Below are 22,555 nucleotides of genomic sequence, written 5' to 3' on the forward strand. Positions count from 1 at the left end.
AGTACTGAATTTCCGAATGTGAGGCCAGGTACCATAACCCCTTTCCATACGCCCCTAACCACCTCGTACCTATTATAGTTCCAAAGTGCCTTATGTTTCATTACAGCTGAGTTCCTTTTCGCTTTTTCAATCATAATTTTTTCCTGTTCTTCCAAGTACTTTTTGCCCTCGTTTAGCCATATGCCCAAATACTTGTATTTTTCAACATGATCAATCTTAGTGCTTTGTATTTCCAATGGTTCCCCCCTTTCTTCATTGTATACTATTATCCCAGACTTCTCTCTACTGAATTGCAGTCCCAATTTTTCTCCCTCCTCTCCACATATGTTCATTAGTTCCTGTAGCTCTACTCGGGTGTCAGCAAGCAGTACAATATCATCTGCATACATCAGTCCGGCTAGTACTTGAGCTACCTTCTGCCCTTCCAGCATATAGCTTATGTCAGTTCCTATTGTGCTCTGTTCTAGTCTCTTTTCCATTTGGCTCATGTAAATCATAAAAAGCAGAGGCGACAATGGACAGCCCTGCCTGAGACCTCTTTCACCCATTGACCAAAGTTGTCTACTAGCTCGGGCCACTAAGTCGTCTGCTGGCTGCTGTTTTATTTCCAATACTTTTAATCCCTTACGGGCTGTTACAGAGTGGGAGGAGAACACTTGAGACTCATTTACACAAAAAGCATTTCCAGCCTCTGCTGGAACGTTTCGGCTGAGTGGCATGCTGTGAACGCATTGGCGTCGAGTCTGTTCCATCCAACAATGGTTCGAATAAGACATGGACATTTTAATGTGTCCACCCTTGGGCGTGCAAGGCTGAATGGCATGAAGGTGATTTGTACGAGCTGATACTCATACTGGACGTCGTTGCTAGATATGCGTCTGGATATATCTTCAAGCTTTTATTGTAAATTCAGCCGCGCTATTTTTCTTCGTTGAGACAAGGGTGTTGCCGGGCAGGCAACACGGGCCCATTGGGTATGCGCCTGAATCACGGAGCAAGTGGCCTGAATAGACAACTTGCTGCTGGCTGTCCTGTGGCTGGGTCACCGGGTAGCTTGGGTCACTGGGTATGGTGCCACTATAGGTATATGTGTGGCCGAACAGACAACTTAGGCACTGCGTACATGTGATTGTGGTATGCACCCACTCTGGGCCAATTCCTCAGACTTTGCCAAGGTGACACAAGGGGCCACGTGCCATTTACAGCGAAAGCGCCCCACACGCAACGGACACTGCCGCCTCGAACGCAGCCGTTGATGCTGTTGCAAAGAAGCTGCAGCCCGGATACTATGGGGATACTGCGGATACAGCCAGATAATATTGTGTCGCAATATCATTTGGCATTGTGGTTGACAGCGAGATTGCCATCTTCGTGTGTCTGCAGTGGCAACACAATATGTCGGTAATCGGTGCACTGCTTTAACGCTTCATTTATTTTAATAGAGTAGAGATGGAGGGGGAGTGGTGGTCAAATTCGAGAAAACACGGCGCTTCTGGTCGAATTTTCTCTTTAACCAGGGCCCGTCGGTACTGCTATTACAATGCTATTACTGCTTGTTAGTTATTCTTACTTGTTACTTCTGTTGCTTTCGTGTCTCGACTAAGTGTTTGTTTGCTAATAGAACCTAACTTAATATCCGTCATTCGTTTTCCTTCAGTTCGTTATCGTCTTGAACTGTCTCTTTCCTCTTTCTTTGTTGGGCCCACAGACGCAGGCCTGTCTGGTGATCTTTGCTTTCGGGAACACGGCGGCGTTCCTCGCAGTGAGCCCCCTACGGGAGGTGGTCCGCGGTCCGTAACAAGCGCTGACCCGTGAATCGCCGGAGAATGACACCCGTCGTTATATACACGGAGCACATGATGCGGGGCACCCTCATCATCGCGAGCTGCCCCATCCGGTCGCGAAAAAGGAAACCCATATAGACACGCGAGCTGGCGACGAATGCTCGCTCCCCGAAATAGACCTTCGCCGCACACTGGCAGTATAGTGAAGAGAGAGAGAGAGAGAATATGGCGTGAGAACGACGTGACGTCATGGTGGGGAAAGCGGGCGGTTACGCATTCTTGCATGTGCGCCAGAGAAGTTTACTGTGCAAGCAAGGCTGCATGGTATAGCACGAAGTTAAATGTATATATGTTAAACATTGCCTCCGGCCAGTTATCCCCTTGCACTTGTAAGTCTACCCTGGAACATCACGTGCAACGCGTATGCAAGAAAAGGGCACTGGCATGTTAGCACTGGGCATGAATGAAAGATGTAGGTGATAATTATTAAAACTCACAGTATGACCCGGAAAAAGAAAGCAAAACAGATATAAACCCAAAGGCCCACTTGAAATTTTCATCTGTTGCGAATAAAAAAGAAATGCCTTGCATATAGTACCACCATTTGAACGTCACCAAACCAACGTAAATACAAATAATAGTCTCCGACACGTGGGTTATTCCGCCTTCATAAAAATTTTGCGAACACCAATATTTCGTGCAAAACCTGCCTCTTAAATATTTGCCCTAGACGGCGACAGTATCCCTGATTTGTTTCTATCTGTAACGATGTTTTTTTATGCTTCCTTTCTTTTGCGATGCTTTTCGTCCTACCGTTAGAAGTCTTTACAGCGATTTAATGAGAATGGGTAGTCTGTGTATATGTGTGTGTGTCTGTGTTCTGAATGAGTTCTCTAAAACATTTCAGATTTTTAAACGTATAAGAGATGTTGGAGAATCCGGCTACACCTTTACACACACATAAATACAAATAATGAAGGCTATAAGTATTAATGAAACGCTTAGGGTTAAAGTTCACTGATATAATACCTCTATCTCATTTAAGTTATGCTGCTAGCCCAATTAACCGGCCGAGGTGCCCCAGTGATTATATGGTGTTCTCCTGCTGAACAAGAGGTAGCAGGTTCGATTCCCAACCAAGATGTCGCTGCGAGCGTCCTAGAACGCATATTGCCGTCAACCATGTTGATATCCACCTCGGAAGCAATTACGTAAACTCTGCTGGCCGAATTAAAGTGAGATGCATGCGAAACTGTATATCGATGTGTTTTTGTCGTATATTCATGTTATCATGCTAGATTTCGTGATAAGCTCACACACAAAAAAAAGTATTCACAGAACAGTCTATATCTAGACTGTTCAGTATAGACTGTTCTGAAGTCACAGACGACGAAAAGCACCCGCGAAGTGCGTCACGTAAGCCGTCAGTTGAAATTAAAATGCCGGATGGGTAGCATCAACGTGGCCAACTGACCACACTTTGTTTTACTTTCACATCTGCGTTTACACAAAGAAAACTGGTTTTTGCGACAAGAAAAAGCAGTCGGTTCGTTTCGCATACGTGGAGAAACTGCTTTCTGCATCAAACCATGGTGACTAAACAAAAAAATCGTCTTTTCCCGTTTGTAGTAAGAACCGACTTGGCAAGTGATGATGTCCCTAATCTGTATTCCTGTTCGAAGAGGATACATGTGAGGTTCCATTTCAATGCACCCTTTTCAGTACTGTTGATTGGGCATAGGTCGGTTTACCACGTAATGGATGATTAGGAATAAACCTCACAGACTGACATTTCCTGTGGGACCAACACCGCTATGGACTACCGCTTCATTCGACGTTTTGTTAACGGTTAACGATTTGTTCATGTCACCGAAAGGCTTTCGCGTACTAAGTTCAGGATATTCAATGCACCAGCCGCCGGCACGCCGAACGCGCATCCTTTTGCTGGATACTCTGCGTTAGAGGTCACAGAGCTCGACCTTGAAAAGGGGACGCTGAACATCGACCAGAAGTGCGAGTGTGGAAACCGTCCACACCTCTATATACTCGCTTCCGACCGCACGAAAAACGTAGCCGCCCAGCTTATTCCACAGGGACCTCACCTTGTGCGTCTTCGGTTAAGACAAGCGGCTCCCCGCTGACAGTCGAACCGGCGACCTCCTCGCGATGGTCTTCGCGCGCACCGACGTCCCCTTGTTCTTCTTCGAAGGCAAGCTCCTACTTCGTCAAGTCCGCGTCGTGTGTATACCCTTCACGTATAACTTTCTGCGGAAAGCGCACCAATACCAGCACGCACGTATACCAGCAGCAGTTTGATTGAACTCCGACTAAACACGCTTTTGGTCACTGAATGGGGTCACCCTGCAAACCGAGACTACACAGCCATCTAAACACAAGGGGGTTCTCACGTGGTCCACTGGTGGTGGTGGTGGCAGATCTTCAACCTCCGCTTCTCCTCGACCTTCCGAACTGCGGACACGTCAGTGGAAGAGACCAGCAGGCTGGGCGCACTCCGTCGACGTTAGGACGAGGCTGTGTCCGACCGGGCCTCCGACCGTCTGCCAGGTTTATTGAACGTATCGGCGTCCACACTATCAAGGCGCTGCAAGCATCCGCGGTCACCACGTTGCACGGTGTCGATGACGTCGACGCCCCAAGCGCTTCCCGCGGCGTTTTGCGACCGATTCGCACGGTTTGTCTTCGCGCTTTGCGGAGCACGTGGTCTCTCGGCCGACGACGACACAGACGGACAGACAACGAACGAGTATCCCCCGCCGCGAACAGTCCTGCTGCGCTCTTTGTTGCTGCTGCCGCTGTACCAGTGGCGCGGTTGGCCGACTGCTGGGCTACGGATGCTGGCTGGAGGGGGAGGAAGGTTGCTATAACCCAGTTTGTCTCTCCAGCGGCGCGGTTGCGTTTGCACGGCGACGAAAGGGGCTGTTGCACTTGGGCGTGTTGCAGAGAGCTTGGAAGAGGAGGGCGCCTGGATGTGCGCCACCCTTCCCGACACGGACGCTCCCGTTGGTCGGCGTGGCGTGAGAGTCCGTCGCGGACCGCCGCGTCTGGCGCCCGGGGCAACGGCCCATGGACGAGGCACGTCGTCGACGTCGGTGAAGCTCCGCGAGCGACGGCGGCTTGCTTTGCGGACGCTCTTCATTCCCCCCCTCTGCTTCTCTTTCACGCCGATAGCGCTGGCGTGGCCGTGCAATCCTGCTGAGCGCATCCATGGCCGCACCGGGTCTAAGTGCTGTTGTATATGCGCTGCGCGCATTCTTGCCGCAGGAACACGTAGAGATGCCAGGACTAAAAACGGCGTTTTCTTTCTTCTGTTACGAGTGCCGTGGCAACAGGAAGGAGTGGTTACATATGGTCCTGATGGAACTGTTTGTTCGTGCTGCGCAGCTGTCATCCGTGGAGTCGACGAAGCGTGGCTCGAGCTCGTTGCATTAATGGACACGCGCCTGCCAGACCGCGATTGCCGCGGTGGAATCCTCTACGTGTACGGGGTTAACGTTACAGTTGTGGTTTTCGGAAAGCATGGTTATACGGCGGTATTTGCGGCTCCATTGGTCGCGATGCAGCCGTCCTCAGCGGCATCGAGTTTATGCCGGCTTATTGTTAAGACTCGCGGTATCGGTCCTCTGCTGGCGTTCCACAACAAGGACGCGCATCCTAAAATGCTGCACCCCCCCCCCCACCCCCAATTCGTTGCAACAAACCTGGGGGGGAGGGGGGAGGTATTCTGTAAGAGTCCACCTAGCGTATTGTCTATTTCGGCAGCTTCTGCCAGGATGCAGCTGTACGAGTGAGGAGTATACGAACGGCCCTAGCCAATCAGGAACGGCCAAAATGGACAGTCCACTAAGTGGACTCTTACAGAATACCTCCCCTGTCCACTGGAAGATCGCGTCAATCGCTTCTAACTATATACGATCAGGCTGTTCGCCTGGGCTGCGTTCACCTTATCGTCCTATATATATGTATACATATATGCATCACGGCTAGAGCAATATAGCTGCGTGCGGTCGTTGTAATTGTATTGATTTTCAGGTTTTACCGCGTGAGGTAAACTGATGTTTACGAGTCCGCTGCTTTCGAATCCGCCCTGGAGACAATTGAAAAATTGGAATCTGGGCTGAAGTCAGTTCTGCTTGAATTTAAGGGCATCAAGGACGAACAAGCCGCTACTAACGAAGAAATCAAAAACCTTTTAGCGAGAGTCACTGCACTTGAAGGTTGTGGAACCATAACTGCTACCACTGAAGCGCTTCCCCCTCAGAATAGCCTGCAAGATATTTCAAGCCAGCTACAGCGAATAACAAACAGATGTGACGATGCAGAAAACAGATTAAGACGATCGAACTTATTATTTTTCGGGATCGAGGATGACGAGAAAGAAGATTGGGCCACGTCTGAAGAAAAAATTAAGAAGTTTTGCGAAGAAAAACTCAAACTTCCCACAACCAGTATGCAGTACGAACGGGTTCATCGCCTAGGAAAATATTCTACTGAAAAAAACGGCCCATAATCGCAAAACTGTGTTCATTCAAGGACAAGCAAAGTATCCTGTCCGCAGCACGTAAACTTAGGGGGACAACGTTTTCAATTGGTGAAGACTTCGCGCCATCAACACGTGTGGCTAGAAGAAAGCTGGTAGCTTTTGCCAGGCCACTTGAAAAGCCTTTTAAGTTGGTGCTCGACAAGCTCTATATAGACAAACAAGTATATGTCTACGACACCGCTAGCGACTCAGTAAAACAATCTACCAGATAGCTAGACACAAGCCCAAGCTCGCAAAATAATCAGTTGCCTTTCTTGCCGCAAGCCGCTCTCTCGCTCTCAGTGGCCTACACTAACATCCGAAGTTTGCTACCTAAACGCGATACACTTTGTGGCTTTTTAGACGATAGTGACTCTGACATAATAGTACTAACTGAGACGTGGTTGAATCCAGATATCGACGACAATGAGATCCTGCCAACAAATAATCTTTACAAAATTTATAGAAACGACCGCATCAATAGGCGCGGTGGGGGTGTACTTATCGCCATTAAAAAAACCCTTCATTCATATTTTATCGATTCAGGGTCATCTCTCGAGATTGTGTGGGCTGCTTTTTCTGTGTCCTCCAGTGCTGTACTAATTGGCGCCTGTTACCGGGCACCAGATTGCAACCATTCCTTTTTGAGTGACTTGCGGGACAGTGTCACTAAAGCGCTCCAGCTGTGTCCATCCAACCACGTTTATCTTCTTGGTGATTTCAATTTTCCGCTTATCGACTGGGAACATATGTCATCTTCATGTAACGCGTCTCTGGAACTAATCAATCTAACGTTAGATTTTAACCTGTTCCAAATAGTGAAGGCCCCTACACGCACTTCCAATATCTTGGACTTGGTTTTCACAAACGCTCCTGACACAATTACTTCCATTTCAAATATGAGTGGCTTTAGTGATCATAACCTCATCCAACTAGCTGTTAGCATCCCGAAACCCGTGTCTGGCACAACAACTAAACAAATTCGCGATTATAACAGAGCAAATTACGATGAGATTAACTCCCAACTAGAAGAATTTTTTTGCCAAGTGCTACTACCTTCATTTCATTGTCGATCCGTAAACGACAACTGGGTGCTCTTCCGGGACAAATTAACAGCATTAGTAGACCGTTACGTCCCGATAGTCTCCATAACTAACGACAAATCCAGCCCTTGGTTCAACAAGTCACTTCGCAAACTAAGGAATAGAAAGAAGCGTTCTTATAACAGGGCTAAACGCGTGCGCACTGCTGAGGCTTGGCAGATATACAAAGACAGTTTAAACAATTACTGCTCAGCGATATCTTCCGCCAAAGATAAATATTACTCTCAAGACCTACCATCGCTGCTAACTTCCAATCCCAAAAAATTTTGGCAAACCATATCTCCGACAAGAGATACTAACACCATAACTTTGCACGGAACAGAAAACATACCTATTTCTAGCGCCGATTGCCCCACCGTATTCAACATGTTTTTTTCATCTGTTTTCACTCAGGAGGACTTTTCCAATGTTCCAACCTTTCCGGAACTTGATGCCGCATACATGGAACCAATCGATATCACTGTTGAAGGCGTTAAATTACTCATTAGTAACCTCAAGATATCTACTTCCGCCGGCATTGACAACATTAATTCTAAGATTTTAAAAAACACCATCACTGCCTCAAGCAAGATCTTATGCCATATTTTTCAACAATCCCTAGCATCTGGAAAGTTACCCACCGATTGGTTAATAGGAAAAATAATACCAATTCACAAATCTGGAGATGTTCATACACCTGACAACTATCGACCCATATCTTTAACCTGCATATGTTGCAAAATGCTCGAGCACATAATCACCTCCCACGTGTACAGCCACCTAGAAGCTCACAATATCTTTTTTTCTAATCAGCATGGTTTTAGGAAGGGATTTTCTTGTAACACGCAATTGTTTGAACTAACGACTGACTTGCACTTTAACATGGACTGCAACCTTCAAACTGACTGTATCTGTCTTGATTTTTCTAAAGCTTTTGACCGCGTGCCCCACTGCCGCCTAATTTCTAAATTATCTGCCCTACGACTTGACTCTTTAACATTATCCTGGATTCGTAATTTTCTTTCTTTTCGAAAACAGTTTACTGTTAACAATTTCTCTTCCCCGTCTTCTTCTGTTAGCTCTGGTGTGCCACAAGGCAGCGTCCTCGGCCCCTTACTCTTCTTAATCTACATTAACGACTTACCCACACAGATTACTTCCTGCATGCGCCTTTTTGCCGATGACTGCATAATCTACCGTCCTATTCACACGACTGACGATCACTTGAAACTTCAAGCAGATCTTAACCTTATCGCTAACTGGTGTAACAAATGGCTCATGACACTAAACTTTACAAAGTGCGAGGTGATGTGCTTCAGCCGAAAATGTGTAAATTCTAAATATTCGTATCACCTTAATAACACTATGCTTACCCACACTTCATCATATAAGTACCTTGGTGTTGTTCTTACAGATAATCTTTCATGGGCCCCACACATCACTTCTACATGCGCGAAAGCATCACGTTCTCTTGGCTATCTACGACGCAACTTGCGAAATTCGCCGCCAAACATTCGAAAACTCGCTTTCCAAACATTCATTTTGCCACAGTTAGAATTCGCCTCCCCAATTTGGTCTCCTCGTCAAAATTATCTAATAAATATGACTGAAATGGTACAAAACAGAGCAGCCCGGTTCATATCCCGTAACTACAGCATAAACTCAAGCATTACACAAGTTAAACTAGACCTACTGTTGCCGCCTTTAGATATCCGCCGCAACATTGCTCTTCTCTGCTTATTCCACAAATATATTTACACTAATAAACGAACCCGGTTACAACTACAAACACCCCACTCTTTTTCACGCAGATTACATAATCAGTTCAGTTTCATGCGCATATACGGTAAAACAAATGCATTTAATTCATCTGCACTACCACGTGCCATTTGTCTCTGGAATGACCTCCCCGATAACATAGCCTCCATATCTAATCCCGACACGTTCCGCTCTCAGTTACTCATGCTTTTCCCATTTAATTCCGTTCACGAGTAACCAATCTAGTGTATTTTATCGTGCATTTTTGCCATGTTGTATATCATTTTCACAAACGGTTTTCCTTTGCTCTGTTAACAGTAACAAGTGTTCGTGTGCCTTCAGATATTGCTTTGTATTCCTAGTGCCTTCAATATTGTGTAACACAGTAATCTTTTTATAGCACTGATCCTGTTGGAAATATGTACTTTATACCTTTACTGTTTAATATGCCCCCCTCACTTTATGCCCTGCCATAGGGCCTGTAAGGTTCTTTGAATAAATAAATAAATAAATATCACATCACTGGCGCAGCTATAGTAACCAAGCATGTTGCAAAAAGGCGGGTATTAGACGTCGTAGCAGCCCGTGCTGCAGACATGTAGCGCTCGATTCGGTCAAGGTGAGCGCCCGAGCTACTCCTAGACAAAGGACGCCGGAAACGGTCAACGTCAACACCCGGTGGCCCCAGTTGGCCTTCCTTGCATATCACCTTGCACTCCATTGCCACATTTCTTTGAAGCACAGTTACTAGGTGGTATAACGAAGTTTCGAGACCGCCTCTGTTTTGAAAAAGAAAGTAATTTATTTATGTGCATTCAAGCACTGCATGCATGCCGCCCTGGAAATGGTTAATCCCTTGCGCATCGATACAGTGTTTGCAGTGTTCCTGCCGTTCTGCAAATATAGACGTGTTATATATAGAAGCCTTCTTTCCTGTGCGTATGCCGAGCGCCTTCTGCGATTCACGCTTCACTTCAGCTCGTGTTCTGAGTTTCACTCCGTGTCCATGTCTTTCTTCGGCGCCGTTTCGTAGATATGTATGCCACTCTGATAACATGTAATACACGAAATACAGCGGAGCTGCATAAGCCAGTTCTCGGGATCTGTTTTCTTGCTCACAGCCTTGAACGTAGCATATATCACTGCAATTGAGCGCTGCTGCGGCGTTTACCAACTGTGTCGCTGTAAAATTGCAGATAGCTCTTTTTTTATTTAAACGCAGAGGTTTGCGGATGTAGAAGTATTCGCCTACATGCTACTCTGCGAGAGATGGGAGAGATAGGCTCTTCGGAAAATTAAAAATCCAGCTCATAGATGGCCGTTTTCTGACACGAGCGCTGAAGTATAAAGCGCGAATCTCAGAATGCGCTTGGCATGTGCAGGAAAGGGGTCTTCTATATATATAGGGAATATTCGCAAGGCAGGATCACCTCAAGCCTCTCATTGATACACAAGGGAACCATTTCCGAGGCGGCAGTGTCTGAATGTACATAAATAAATTATTTTAAATGCAACCGGAAACGGACGCAAAGCGAGCACAAGAAGCAAAACACCTATTCGAAACGTGGAAGGCCAAGCTCGCCCTAGGGGACCTAGAAGATCAACGACAACTCGTCGCCAGGGCCAAGAGGGTAGCCGAAGCCAGAGGGTTACTGGGCTAAGGAGCGTTCGCACCTTAGGGTGATACCGGGCCTCGCTCGGGACATAGTTTCGAATAATAAACGTTTCTTTGTCTCTCTCTCTCTTCAAAACAAAGCCAGTCTCGAAACCTATCGATACCACCTCGCAAGTGTGTCATTTCATGTTCGTGTCTCTCGGTGCCGTTTCGAAGAAACTGAAGCTCGTCACCTGGCGCGCGAACTCTGTTTAGCAGAGTGGGACATCCCAAGTATAAGGCGCACCAGGTTGCACGAACTGCACCCTTCGCTCCAACTCCGACCTCCACCCGGGCTTCACCGACGTGAGACATCGCTTCTGCACCGGCTGTGGCTGGGAGTGGGTTTCACGAAGGCGCACATTACTTTGATTGGACTGACCGACAGTGCTGCATGCGACGCCTGGGGCATCGAAGAGAACATCGAACATTTATTGTGCCAGTGTCATCGATTTCAGTAGGAAAGACAAACATAATCTATCGCATTGCGACGACTGGACGATCGGCCGTTGTCTGTGCAGGTGCTACTCGAATACCGTCCCATCGCTCGTCGCCCCACAAAGTCATGAAGGCGCTTTTGTCTTTCTTGAGGGCGACTGGCCTATGTCAACGCCTTTGACTCGCTCAGGCCCTCGGTGTACGTGCGCGAGCTCCACCGCAGCTTTCCTTCCCCTCCCCTACCTCTACCTCATTTTTCTATTCCCTCTCTCCCGTCCCCCGGAGTAGGGTAGCCAGCCAGATGCGTTTCTGGTTAACATCCCTGCCTTCTCTCTTTATTTCCTCCTCCTCCCATCGGGACTCGTTCCTATCACTGCTCATCACGTATGCGTAGCACGTAGCCACTTACAGACATATTGAAATTCCTTATTTGACGGCGGCGGGCTGACACGGCTTTCAGCTTCTTATTTTAAGCGTAATGCTTGACACGCACGCGCACACACACACACACACAGTATAGAGTAGAATTTGAGCGTGCTCTGAGTTCGATCTTGTGACGCTGTGTCACAGGACGCTGTGTGACGCTGGTGCATATGTGTCATCAGCAAACAGCAACAATCGTTGACATAGCGGAGACGACTGTGCGCAACACACGAACCGTGGTTGGGCTGAGTGTCACAGGATGTCGCTACTTGCGCTCCTGCCATCAGGACAAGAAATCGGGAAAGATAAAGCTCGTACGATAAGATAGTGCGATGCTTTTGGAGGCTCGAGCTGACTGGCTGAGGACAAAAAAATATATATATTGGAGGAGCAGATGTTTGCAACAGCGCGATGCCTTTGTCTGCGGCCTGAAAAACCGGGAGACAACTCAGCAAGTGAAAAAAAAAAAAAAATCACCCATCCAGAATTGCATATAGGTAAGGTCAACTTTCCAGAAGTGCTGCGGGCTGGTGGCATTGTTTACTGGTCTGTGGTGATAAGGAAGAGACAATTACATTATTTGTTTAAAACACGTAACACGTAACTCGCTTATAACCCAGGTGACTTGTCGCCACACCAATTCAAGGGCGATGTCATTAGCAACCACATCCTCGCCATTTATCCTTAGATCCATCTGGCGTTCCGGCATAAGAGTGCGTGTGCATACTAAGGTCACTGTAGCGGTATACTGTAAACTAGAATTGTACACTCTTAAGCAATGTTACACCCTTTGGGGTGTACCTCTGCCACACAACAATAATCGTCATCTTCCTTGCTTGCGTTTCCTTTCTTGAAAACGCCGCGCCCGCTACTTTCCTGTAGAGAATGCTATGTCATGCTGATAACGCGCATGCCGTTCGTTAGTGGAAAGTACCGGGCTCGCCGCGTTGAAAAAAGGAAATGCGGGCAAGACAGATGACGATTATCGTTGTGTGGCAAAAGGGTGTAATTTTGCTTAAGGGTTTACGATGACAGGCTAAAACTGTCCAATCTGCCCCGTGCCTAAGGGCTCATTTTTATCCCTCATTTGGACTGTCGTCTACCACTCTGAAATATACACCACGGTTTCGTGCCTAAGGAATTCGGGATCAGTCCGGTTTCGGGTTCGCACGTCCCAGGAATGGATGGTCGCGCGTTGCCCTTAACACAGATATACCTGTCTCTCCTTTTTTTTTTCTTTCTTTGGCGCTACTCGCTGTCGCTCACGTTATCTTACCGGTTGGACGGCCAATTATACGGCGCTATCTTGCGCGGCACTCAGCCGCAACGTGCAGCAAACGCGGAAGTCGCGGCGATAACGAATCTCCATGGAGAACCGCGACAAACTGCGTTATATCTCGTCGACATCCGAGATGTGCCGGTTTGTTGGCGCTCAACCCCTACACTCGATCCTTCATGCTTACCTGTATTATATGTATATATATTTTGTTGACTTAGCAAAGATCGAGTTGGCCAGAGTGCCGTTATCTGTACTTTACCATTCTTCTTCGTTTGATAAGAAAACGACGTCTGAAAACGCGGTGAAGGGCCCGGCGAAGGTAAGGTCATCATTCGTTTGCTTGCGCACGGTATCCGGTTTCACTCTCTCGTGGCTTTCTTTTTCTTACATCATCATCATCATCATCATCATCATCATCATCCTGGTTACGCCCACTGCAGGGCAAAGGCCTCTACCATACTTCTCCAACTACCCCGGTCATGCACTAATTGTGGCCATGTTGTCCCTGCAAACGTCTTAATCTCGTCCGCCCACCTAACTTTCTGCCGCCCCCTGCTACGCTTCCTTTCCCTTGGAATCCAGTCCGTAACCCTTAATGACCATCGGTTATCTTCCCTCCTCATTACATGTCCGGCCCATGCCCATTTCTTTTTCTTGATTTCAACTAAGATGTCATTAACTCGCGTTTGTTCCCTCACCCAATCTGCTCTTTTCTTATCCCTTAACGTTACACCCATCATTCTTCTTTCCATAGCTCGTTGCGTCGTCCTCAATTTCAGCAGAAGCCTTTTCGTAAGCCTCCAGGTTTCTGCCCCATACGTGAGTGCTGGTGTATATATAGTGGAAGCCAAAGATGAAAACTAAATCAGTGTAAAAAGTTTTCTTTCGGAACCGTACTTGCCGTGATAACGGTGCCATTCTGTTTCAACGCTATTCCTTTTCTCGCCTTTCGCCCAGTTGTCCGAGTGACGCTCTGTGCACCCACGCGCGTTATAGCTGGCGTCAACGGCGGCCGTATCGGTAAGGAAATTACGAGAGCGAAAGCAATCCTTACATAATACCGGCCCTGCTTTGATTCATTCGGCGCAAGAACGTTGATTATATAGTATTTCAAGAACGTGGACGGTAAATCCTCCTTTCTGAAATTTCGCGCCGAGACCCTGCAGAGCCACGGCGTTATTGTGACGTCATGAACTTCGAAGAGTTTTTCTTTTTCTCCTTTTGGGCTGCTTTGGGCGCAGGAATGTTTCTAAAAACTACGTAGGTATGGCCTTTTGTTTATTTAGAATTCAGTGTACCTTTGCCAAAGCTCTATTCATAAAGATCCGGGCAGACTCTGTTAAAAACACCTTTCGGAAACTGTTAATAGGAACATCAGACCCGCCGTGGTTGCTCAGTGGCTATGGTGTTAATTGAGCTGCTGAGCACGAGGTCGCGGGATCAAATCCCGGTTCGCATTTCGCCCCCATCGAAATGCGGCCACGGCGGCCGCATTTCGATGGGGGCGAAATGCGAAAACACCCGTGTACTTAGATTTAGGTGCACGTTAAAGAACCCCAGGGGGTCGAAATTTCCGGAGTCCTCCACTACGGCGTGCCTCATAATCAGAAAGTGGTTTTGGCACGTAAAACCCCATAATTTAATTTTTTTAGGAACATCAGTGAATTTCTGTACAGATATTGAGGCCCTATTTCTCGGTAGTGCCGCTGAGCGCACTGTACTAATTAATTAATATATAGGGCTTTACGTGCCAAAACCACTTTCTGATTATGAGGCACGCCGTAGTGGAGGACTCCGGAAATTTGCACCACCTGTTTTTTTTTTTAACTTTCACGGGTTTTTCGCATTTCGCCCCCATCGAAATGCGGCCATCGTGGCCGTGATTCGATCCCACGACCTTGTGCTTATAGCAGCCCAACACCATAGCCACCAAGCAACCACGGCGGGTTGAGCGCACTATATGTCTGCTATGAATGGATAAGACTTCATTACATATCAGCTCGAATTTCGCAGTTGGGGCGTGTGCCCAAAAGTGAATAATGAAAAAGAATTTATTATTCACTAGGATGGCTCCGTGTGAGAATTTTGTCAATTAGCTAATGCACTATCAGGTTACCTAATTCCTCGTGTGTATAGGTAATTACGGCGTGTTACAGACTATAATGTTTATAAGACTCTTCGAACTGAACTGATCGACGCGCATATGCATAGATCCCTCTCTCTCTCTCTCACACACACACACACACACACACACACACACACACACACACACACACACACACACACACACACGCACGCACGCACGCACGCGCGCGCGCGCGGGCTATTACTGCTGGCGAATAACGGTGGTGACGCGATTTAAATTGTAATTTAAATTCACCGCGCAGCAGAATCCACTCGACTTCGCCTTCAAGGCCTCGCGCCTTGGGGTTAAACGGCATACACCCTTCGTCGCCAAAGCGCGATCGTTGCGCCCTCTCAAACAAAACTCGTCGTTGTGACGCTTCTCCGAAATCTCACCTCGGCGAGAAGCTTCGAGAACCTGCGAGGTTCATCCCGGACTCATCGCAGCGCTAGCTGTTCCGGACAGTGGCGGCGGAGGTCCAGCACACCGCGACCTAGAAAAATTCCTGCGCGGCGAGGAGTGGGGGGGGGGGGGGGGGAGGCGACGCGTCAGCAGCAGCGTGGTCGCCGTCGGCCGCGTTACGTCAGCGATCAAGCGCGCCGTCATGCGTCACGCGACGCCCTCTACGCACCCGCAAGCTCCCGTTGTAATGACTCACACATACAAAACAGCACCAACGACAGTCGACGCTCTCCCTGCGCGCAAAGTTGCGTGCGGCGCGTCTATGTAAACTGGAGGCCACAACGTCGCCTCGGGCACGGGCCTGCTGAGGGATGATGCACACGCGTATACAGACATCTTCGTTTACACAGGGACGACGCTGACGAGCAACAATGTGTTGAGCTCAAACAAAACGCAGCGTCTGAGGAAAATGAATACGTGAAACGACAAACAGTGGGTCGAACGGGGGGATGTCTCGGGCTCCATCAAACGTTCCGACAAAGTGGACTTGTCTAAACGGTCGCTTCAGAAGCATGTCGCCTGTTCAACCACCGTTGAATATTATATTAAGCCGTGTTATTAAACCACGTTTCTAGAAGGACGAAAACGTTAACTCTCATCGAACTGTTGAATTCTTAGGCCGCCACCGAGTCTGGTGTTTCTTTTGTTGGAATCGTACCGCTGGCACGAGTTGTTGGGGTCTCGGTGCTGACGCCCGTTATTGCCAATGGGTCGCAAGCCCCAAGGGTAGCGTTGGCCTGGCGGCCTGGGGCACTGGAAGCATCCGAAGGTCCCGGCAAAGCATGAGAAGACTGGTAACAGAACAACTTGTTTATTCTAACATAGCAAAAGAGCGGCCGGTCAGGTCGACCGAAGTGGAGAGACGGGAGAGCACGTAACTCAACAGTACAAATCGGAGCCTCTGTCCTGGCGTCCGGGGCAGCTGCTCTTATACCCTCGGCGTCGCGGTCCAAAAGGGAAGGGGGGAAGGTCACGGGATGAAGGTCACGGGACGGCGCAGCAGGAGCCCACGACGGCGCGAGCGGTTGAGCCGAAAGATCCGCTGAACCGAGTGTAGTGACGCATCGCCAACCGTCACCCCCACGACGGCGTGAACAGTTGAGCCGAGAGACGTCCAGGCTCCTCATTCGGGGAACTCCGCTCCCCGCTGCCGCGCTTTGACAAGCGAGGGCACACACACACACACGCACACACGAAGACACGTGGCACTGAAACACGCCTGGACACGCTTGGCGGGTAGGCGTTGAGGCGGCGTCGGACGGGCCAAAATGTCCGCCGCTTTGAACAAAGCCCCGGCGTCCGTTGCATCCGCGCCGGCATTACCGCGCGTTGTAGGCGAAACGTAACAGACCGCCCCGCCGGGGGAAGGAGATCCCGATGGTCAGGGGACTGCATCCGCTGTCCGGAGGGATGTCGCTCGATGATGCTCATAACCGAAGTTGGGCGTCCTTGGGCGTTTCTTGAGCGCAGCGCACAGAGAAGGCCTCGTTCTCACGTTCAGGTGCACACAGGACACTGCAAAGTGACTTCGGGAGAGTTGACATGTTTGTTCTCGTTTCCGGCAAGCGTTAGAACCACGCCAAAAGGCAACCGCTCAGTCAGCAAGCACGGCACAACCCTCACTAAGCCCTGCCAGGCTCTTTCCCCTTTTATACTGCTGCCTAGTTCCTTACAGTAGTTTAGCAGCACTCAGAACGCGTCCACAAATCGGAAAATTGCACTAGAAAGCACATCATCACTTTGAAACACTACACAAAAGCAATAAGTTAAAAAAAATCCTGCCTCAGGAAGAAAAACATCAGTAACAAGCAATTTTGAGGCTGATTCTCACGTTAGGGGCTTCGACTTAAGCCATCGGCGTTACCGTTGAGACTCCCCTTTTTGTAACGCACCTCAAAGGAATATTGTTGCAAAGCGAGGCTCCAGCGCAGGAGGCGGCCATTTTTGGGAGAGATGGTCTGCAGCCATTGGAGAGGGCAGTGATCCGTTTCAATGATAAACCTCGAGCCGGCTAGGTAACATGACAATTTCTGAACGGCCCACACGATACACGCACACTCTTTCTCGGTGGCGCTATACGCCTGCTCACGACTCGTCAGCTTACGACTAGCATACAGGACGGGGTGTTCTACTTCTCCATTTTCCCGTTGGCACAGTACAACGCCCATGCCTCGCTCACTAGCATCACACTGAACAACGAACCCTTTTGTGTAGTCGGGCGATCGTAGCACAGGTTGGCTTGTTAGGGCGCTCTTTAGGGCGCTAAAAGCTCTTTCCTTCGTCTCATCCCAGACGACTGTTTGCGGCTCTGTCTTTCTTAGAGCATCCGTCAAGGGAGCCGCGATATCAGAGTACCTGGGGATGTACCTCTGATAGTAGCCGGCGACACCTAAGAACGACCGAATATCGGTCTTCGTGTGCGGTTGCGGGAAGTCTCGCACAGCGGCCACCTTTATTTCAGAGGGGCGGCGACGACCCCGACCAATCACGTGTCCGAGGTAGACAACCTCGGCCTGTGCTAACTGGCACTTGGGAGCCTTGACTGTCAAGCCCGCATCGCGCAGGCGGGTTAGCACTGCCCGCAAGTGCGCCATATGTTCCGGCCAGGATGCGGAGAATATCGCTACGTCGTCTAGATACGGTAAAGCGAATTCTTGCTGTCCCCGCAACACTTTATCCATGAGGCTTGAAAAGCAGTATGGCGCGTTCTTCAAACCAAAACTCAAAACTTTAGGACGGAATGTCCCCATTGGTGAAATGAACGCCGCATACCTACTAGCCTCTTCTGTAAGTGGAACCTGCCAATAACCCCTGACAAGATCTAGGGTGGAAATAAACTGAGCGCTACTCACTCTCTCAAGGCGCTCCTCGATGTTAGGGATCGGATAAATTTGATCCTTAGTGATGGAATTAAGCCTGCGGTAGTCGACGCAAGGACGAGGTTCCTTGCCCGGTACCTCAACTAAAATCAAAGGGGAGGTATAATCACTCTCACCCGCTTCAATAACACCGAGCTGTAGCATTTTCTTTACCTCAGCCTCCATAATATCGCTCTGGCGGGGTGACACCCGGTACGCCTTGGATCGTACTGGCTCTGGGGAGGTAAGTTCTATGTCATGAGTAAGGACAGAAGTCCTACCAGGCCTCTCAGAGAACAGACCTTGAAACTCTTGTAAGAGCTGGTGTAGTTCTGTTTTCTGCTCAGGCGACAGCGATGCTTTCCTTATTAAGTCACTAATGACTTGATCGGTGTCTTTCCTGTTCGTCACTGAGCCTAGTCCCGGAAGCTCGACCGGAAGCTCTTCGGGCACGTTTACCATCATGCACACCACTGCTTCCCGTTGCTTATAGGGTTTGAGCAGATTACAGTGGTAAACTTGCTGTGCTTTCCGCTTTCCTGGCAGACTCACCACGTAGTTAACGTCCGACAGTTTTTGAACAATCCGTGCTGGGCCCTCCCACTGCACGTCGAGTTTGTTCTTTAGCGATGTGCGCAATATCATGACCTCATCGCCCACCTCAAAACGACGGGCCCTGGCTGTCCGATCATAATAAACCTTGGCCCTCTGCTGGGCCTCTGCCATTGCTTCACCTGACAACTCCTGTGCCCTTCTTAAGCGTTCGAGGAGCTTAAGCACGTACTCTACCACGACTGGGTCGTCGCCCCTGCCTTCCCATGATTCTCGAAGCATGCGAAGCGGAGATCGCAGCGAGCGACCGTACACCAGCTCAGCTGGCGAGAACCCCGTAGCCGCATGCGGCGCGGTTCTTAAAGCAAACATCACTCCAGGCAGACACAGCTCCCAGTCAGTTTGATGTTCAAAACACAATGCTCTCAACACGCGCTTCATGACGGAGTGGAGCTTCTCAACGGAATTCGACTGGGGGTGGTGCACTGAGCTGTGTAACAGCCTTACCCCGCACCTTTCGAGGAAGGCTGTCGTCAAAGCGCTAGTAAACACTGTACCCTGATCTGACTGGATTTCTGCAGGAAAACCAACTCGCGCAAATATGGACAGCAGTGCATTGACTATCTCAACTGAGCTGAGTTCTTTAAGCGGCACTGCTTCAGGGAACTTTGTCGCTGGGCAGATCACAGTCAAAATGTGTCGGTACCCCGTGGCTGTTACCGGCAGAGGTCCCACTGTATCAATAACGAGCCGTCTAAAAGGCTCCGTAATGATAGGTACCAACTTCAACGGCGCCCTCGATTTGTCCCCTGGCTTGCCCACCCGCTGACAGGTGTCGCATGTCTTCACAAAGTGGTCTGCGTCCCGAAAACACCCTGGCCAATAGTACTCCTGCAAGAGACGGTCCTTAGTTTTCTTAACTCCTAGGTGTCCGGACCACGAACCCCCATGCGACAAGCGCAACAGATCCTGACGATAGCATTGAGGCACGATCAGCTGATCGAACTCCACTCCTCTGCGGTCCAGATACTTCCGGTACAGGACCCCACCTCTTTCCACAAAGCGAGCATTTTTCTTGGCGATACCTTCCTTGATAATGCAGCGTATGTTTTCTAGGCTGCCATCCTTCTTTTGCTCGGCTATCAAAGCCGACCGGCTGACTTTTAGCAACCTGTTAAGTCCGTCTGACGTAGGCGCGATGAGCAAATCTGGAGACAGCTCTTCTAACTTTCCCGTGTCGGGAATTTCCTCTCCAGTATCTGCTGCCTTTAACGCTACAGGCTCAATTTTATTCTGTTCGGGCGTGCTCTGAATACCAGCTTGCTGCGCCTCTGACCCTTTTTCATCGTTCAACAACGTCGGCCCCGCAACTACCGCCTTTGCAGCGAGCTCCCGAACCTTCGATCTGGTTAAGGCCTGAACGCTAGCCTCACCAAACAAAAGCCCCTTCTCGCGCAGGAGGTGATCGGACCTGTTCGAAAATAAGTACGGGTACTGGGGGGGCAGCATAGATGACACTGCGGCCTCCGTCTCAAGTGCTCCGAAAGGTCCTTCAATAAGCACTTTTGCTACCGGCAGACACACGCTATGAGCTTCCACTGCTTGCTTGATCCATGCGCACTCGCCCGTGAACATTTCGGGTTCTACGTAAGAGGGGTGAACTACATCCATTGTAGCTGCGGAATCGCGAAGCACTCGGCACTCTTTCCCGTTCACGAGGAGGTCTCGCATGTAAGGCTCGAGAAGCTTCATGTTCTCGTCAGTGCTGCATATAGACAAAAACACGACTTGTGTTTTTGTTTCTGGACACTGCGCCGAAAAGTGACCCGGCTTCTGGCACGTATAACAAACGCGCGCTTGCCTCGTCTCGAACCGCTTTCTGCGTTCGGCTTCGGTTGCCGCCGTCTCCTTACGTTCGGTCGGACTGCTTTCACTCGCATCCGCACTACGTGTGTCCCCCTTTGCTCTCATGGGCGTGAACTTTGGCCTCTCAAACTTGGAGCCAAATTCACCCTTTTGACCGTCCTTAGCTCCACGAGCCCGACGCGTCACAAACTCCTCGGCTAGCTCAGCGGCTCTAGCCACCGTACTAACGTCTGGCCTATCCAAGACCCAGTACCGCACATTCTCAGGTAACCGACTATAAAACTGTTCTAGCCCGAAACACTGCAGAACTTTCTCGTGGTCACCAAACGCTTTCTCTTCTTTGAGCCACTCCTGCATGTTTGACATAAGCCTGTACGCAAACTCTGTATATGACTCACTTCTGCCTTTCTCATTTTCCCGAAACTTCCGACGGAACGCCTCCGCTGACAGCCGGTACTTTTTTAGCAGACTCGATTTCACTTTGTCGAAATCCTCTGCCTCCTCTCTCTCCAAGCGAGCGACTACGTCGGCCGCCTCGCCGGGTAGCAAAGTGAGCAAGCGCTGTGGCCACGTTTCCCGAGAGAACCCCTGCTTCTCGCACGTTCGCTCAAAGTTAACCAGGAACAAACCAATGTCCTCTCCAAGCTTAAACGGCCGCATCAGGTCAGTCATTTTGAACAATACTCGTTCTCCTGCACCGTGTGCCTGACTTCCATTACGAGCGCGTTCCATCTCTAACTCGAGACGCTTCATTTCCAAAGCGTGTTGACGGTCGCGCTCTCTTTCTTTCTCTTGTTGCTCTCGTTCTATCTGTTCTTTACGTTCGCGCTCATCTTTCTCTTTCTGTTCTTTAAGTTCGCGCTCCTGTCTTTTTGCCGTCTCCCTCTCCTCAATGGTCTCAAGGCATTCCGACAGCTCGTCATCCTCAGCTTCTAACTCAAGAATAGCCCTTAGCAGTTCTGGTTTTCTGAGTTTGTCTGAGACATCCAGACCCAACTCTCTCGCAAGCTCCAGCAATTTCGGTTTGCGCAACGACTTCAAATTCATGGCTGCTCTGAATGCTGCTTTCTCTACTGCCTACTATTGTCTTGCCGCAAACTAACCCGGCAGCAACGACAACCACAATTACCAGCTCTGTTTCTAACACTAACAAAAGCCTGGCAAAACTCAGAAGAAGAAAGTCCCGCACTCACCAAACCTCGCAGCCAAGACTTCAGCGCAGTCGTTCCGCTGCAGGCAACCAGTCATCACACAGGGCTCGTTGCGCTGCTCCCGGATGGTCGTTGTGCTGCTCAGCATACAGTCAACCGCATCTCTTCGCTGCTGGCCTCCGTTGTCGCGATCTCACCGCTGGCAACCAGATGTTGGAATCGTACCGCTGGCACGAGTTGTTGGGGTCTCGGTGCTGACGCCCGTTATTGCCAATGGGTCGCAAGCCCCAAGGGTAGCGTTGGCCTGGCGGCCTGGGGCACTGGAAGCATCCGAAGGTCCCGGCAAAGCATGAGAAGACTGGTAACAGAACAACTTGTTTATTCTAACATAGCAAAAGAGCGGCCGGTCAGGTCGACCGAAGTGGAGAGACGGGAGAGCACGTAACTCAACAGTACAAATCGGAGCCTCTGTCCTGGCGTCCGGGGCAGCTGCTCTTATACCCTCGGCGTCGCGGTCCAAAAGGGAAGGGGGGAAGGTCACGGGATGAAGGTCACGGGACGGCGCAGCAGGAGCCCACGACGG

The 22,555-nt window shown here is 49.5% G+C and overlaps 1 protein-coding gene across 4 annotated transcripts in view; it reads right to left on the minus strand.

Moving 5' to 3' along the window:
* LOC126539251 (leukocyte elastase inhibitor-like) overlaps window positions 1–22,555 on the minus strand; it is a 46,515-nt gene that overhangs the window by 14,450 nt on the left and 9,510 nt on the right. For 2 of the 4 annotated variants that reach the window (XM_055075289.2, XM_055075287.2), the window contains exon 1: window positions 3,887–4,768. The exons of the other annotated variants lie outside the window; for them this stretch is intronic. The gene's annotated coding sequence lies outside the window, so the exon portion shown is untranslated. Of the gene's footprint in view, window positions 1–3,886; window positions 4,769–22,555 lie in introns of those variants that run through there. 4 annotated transcript variants of the gene reach the window in all.

The sequence above is a fragment of the Dermacentor andersoni genome, chromosome 11 (assembly GCF_023375885.2).
Source record: "Dermacentor andersoni chromosome 11, qqDerAnde1_hic_scaffold, whole genome shotgun sequence".
In the NCBI taxonomy this organism is placed as follows: domain Eukaryota; kingdom Metazoa; phylum Arthropoda; class Arachnida; order Ixodida; family Ixodidae; genus Dermacentor; species Dermacentor andersoni.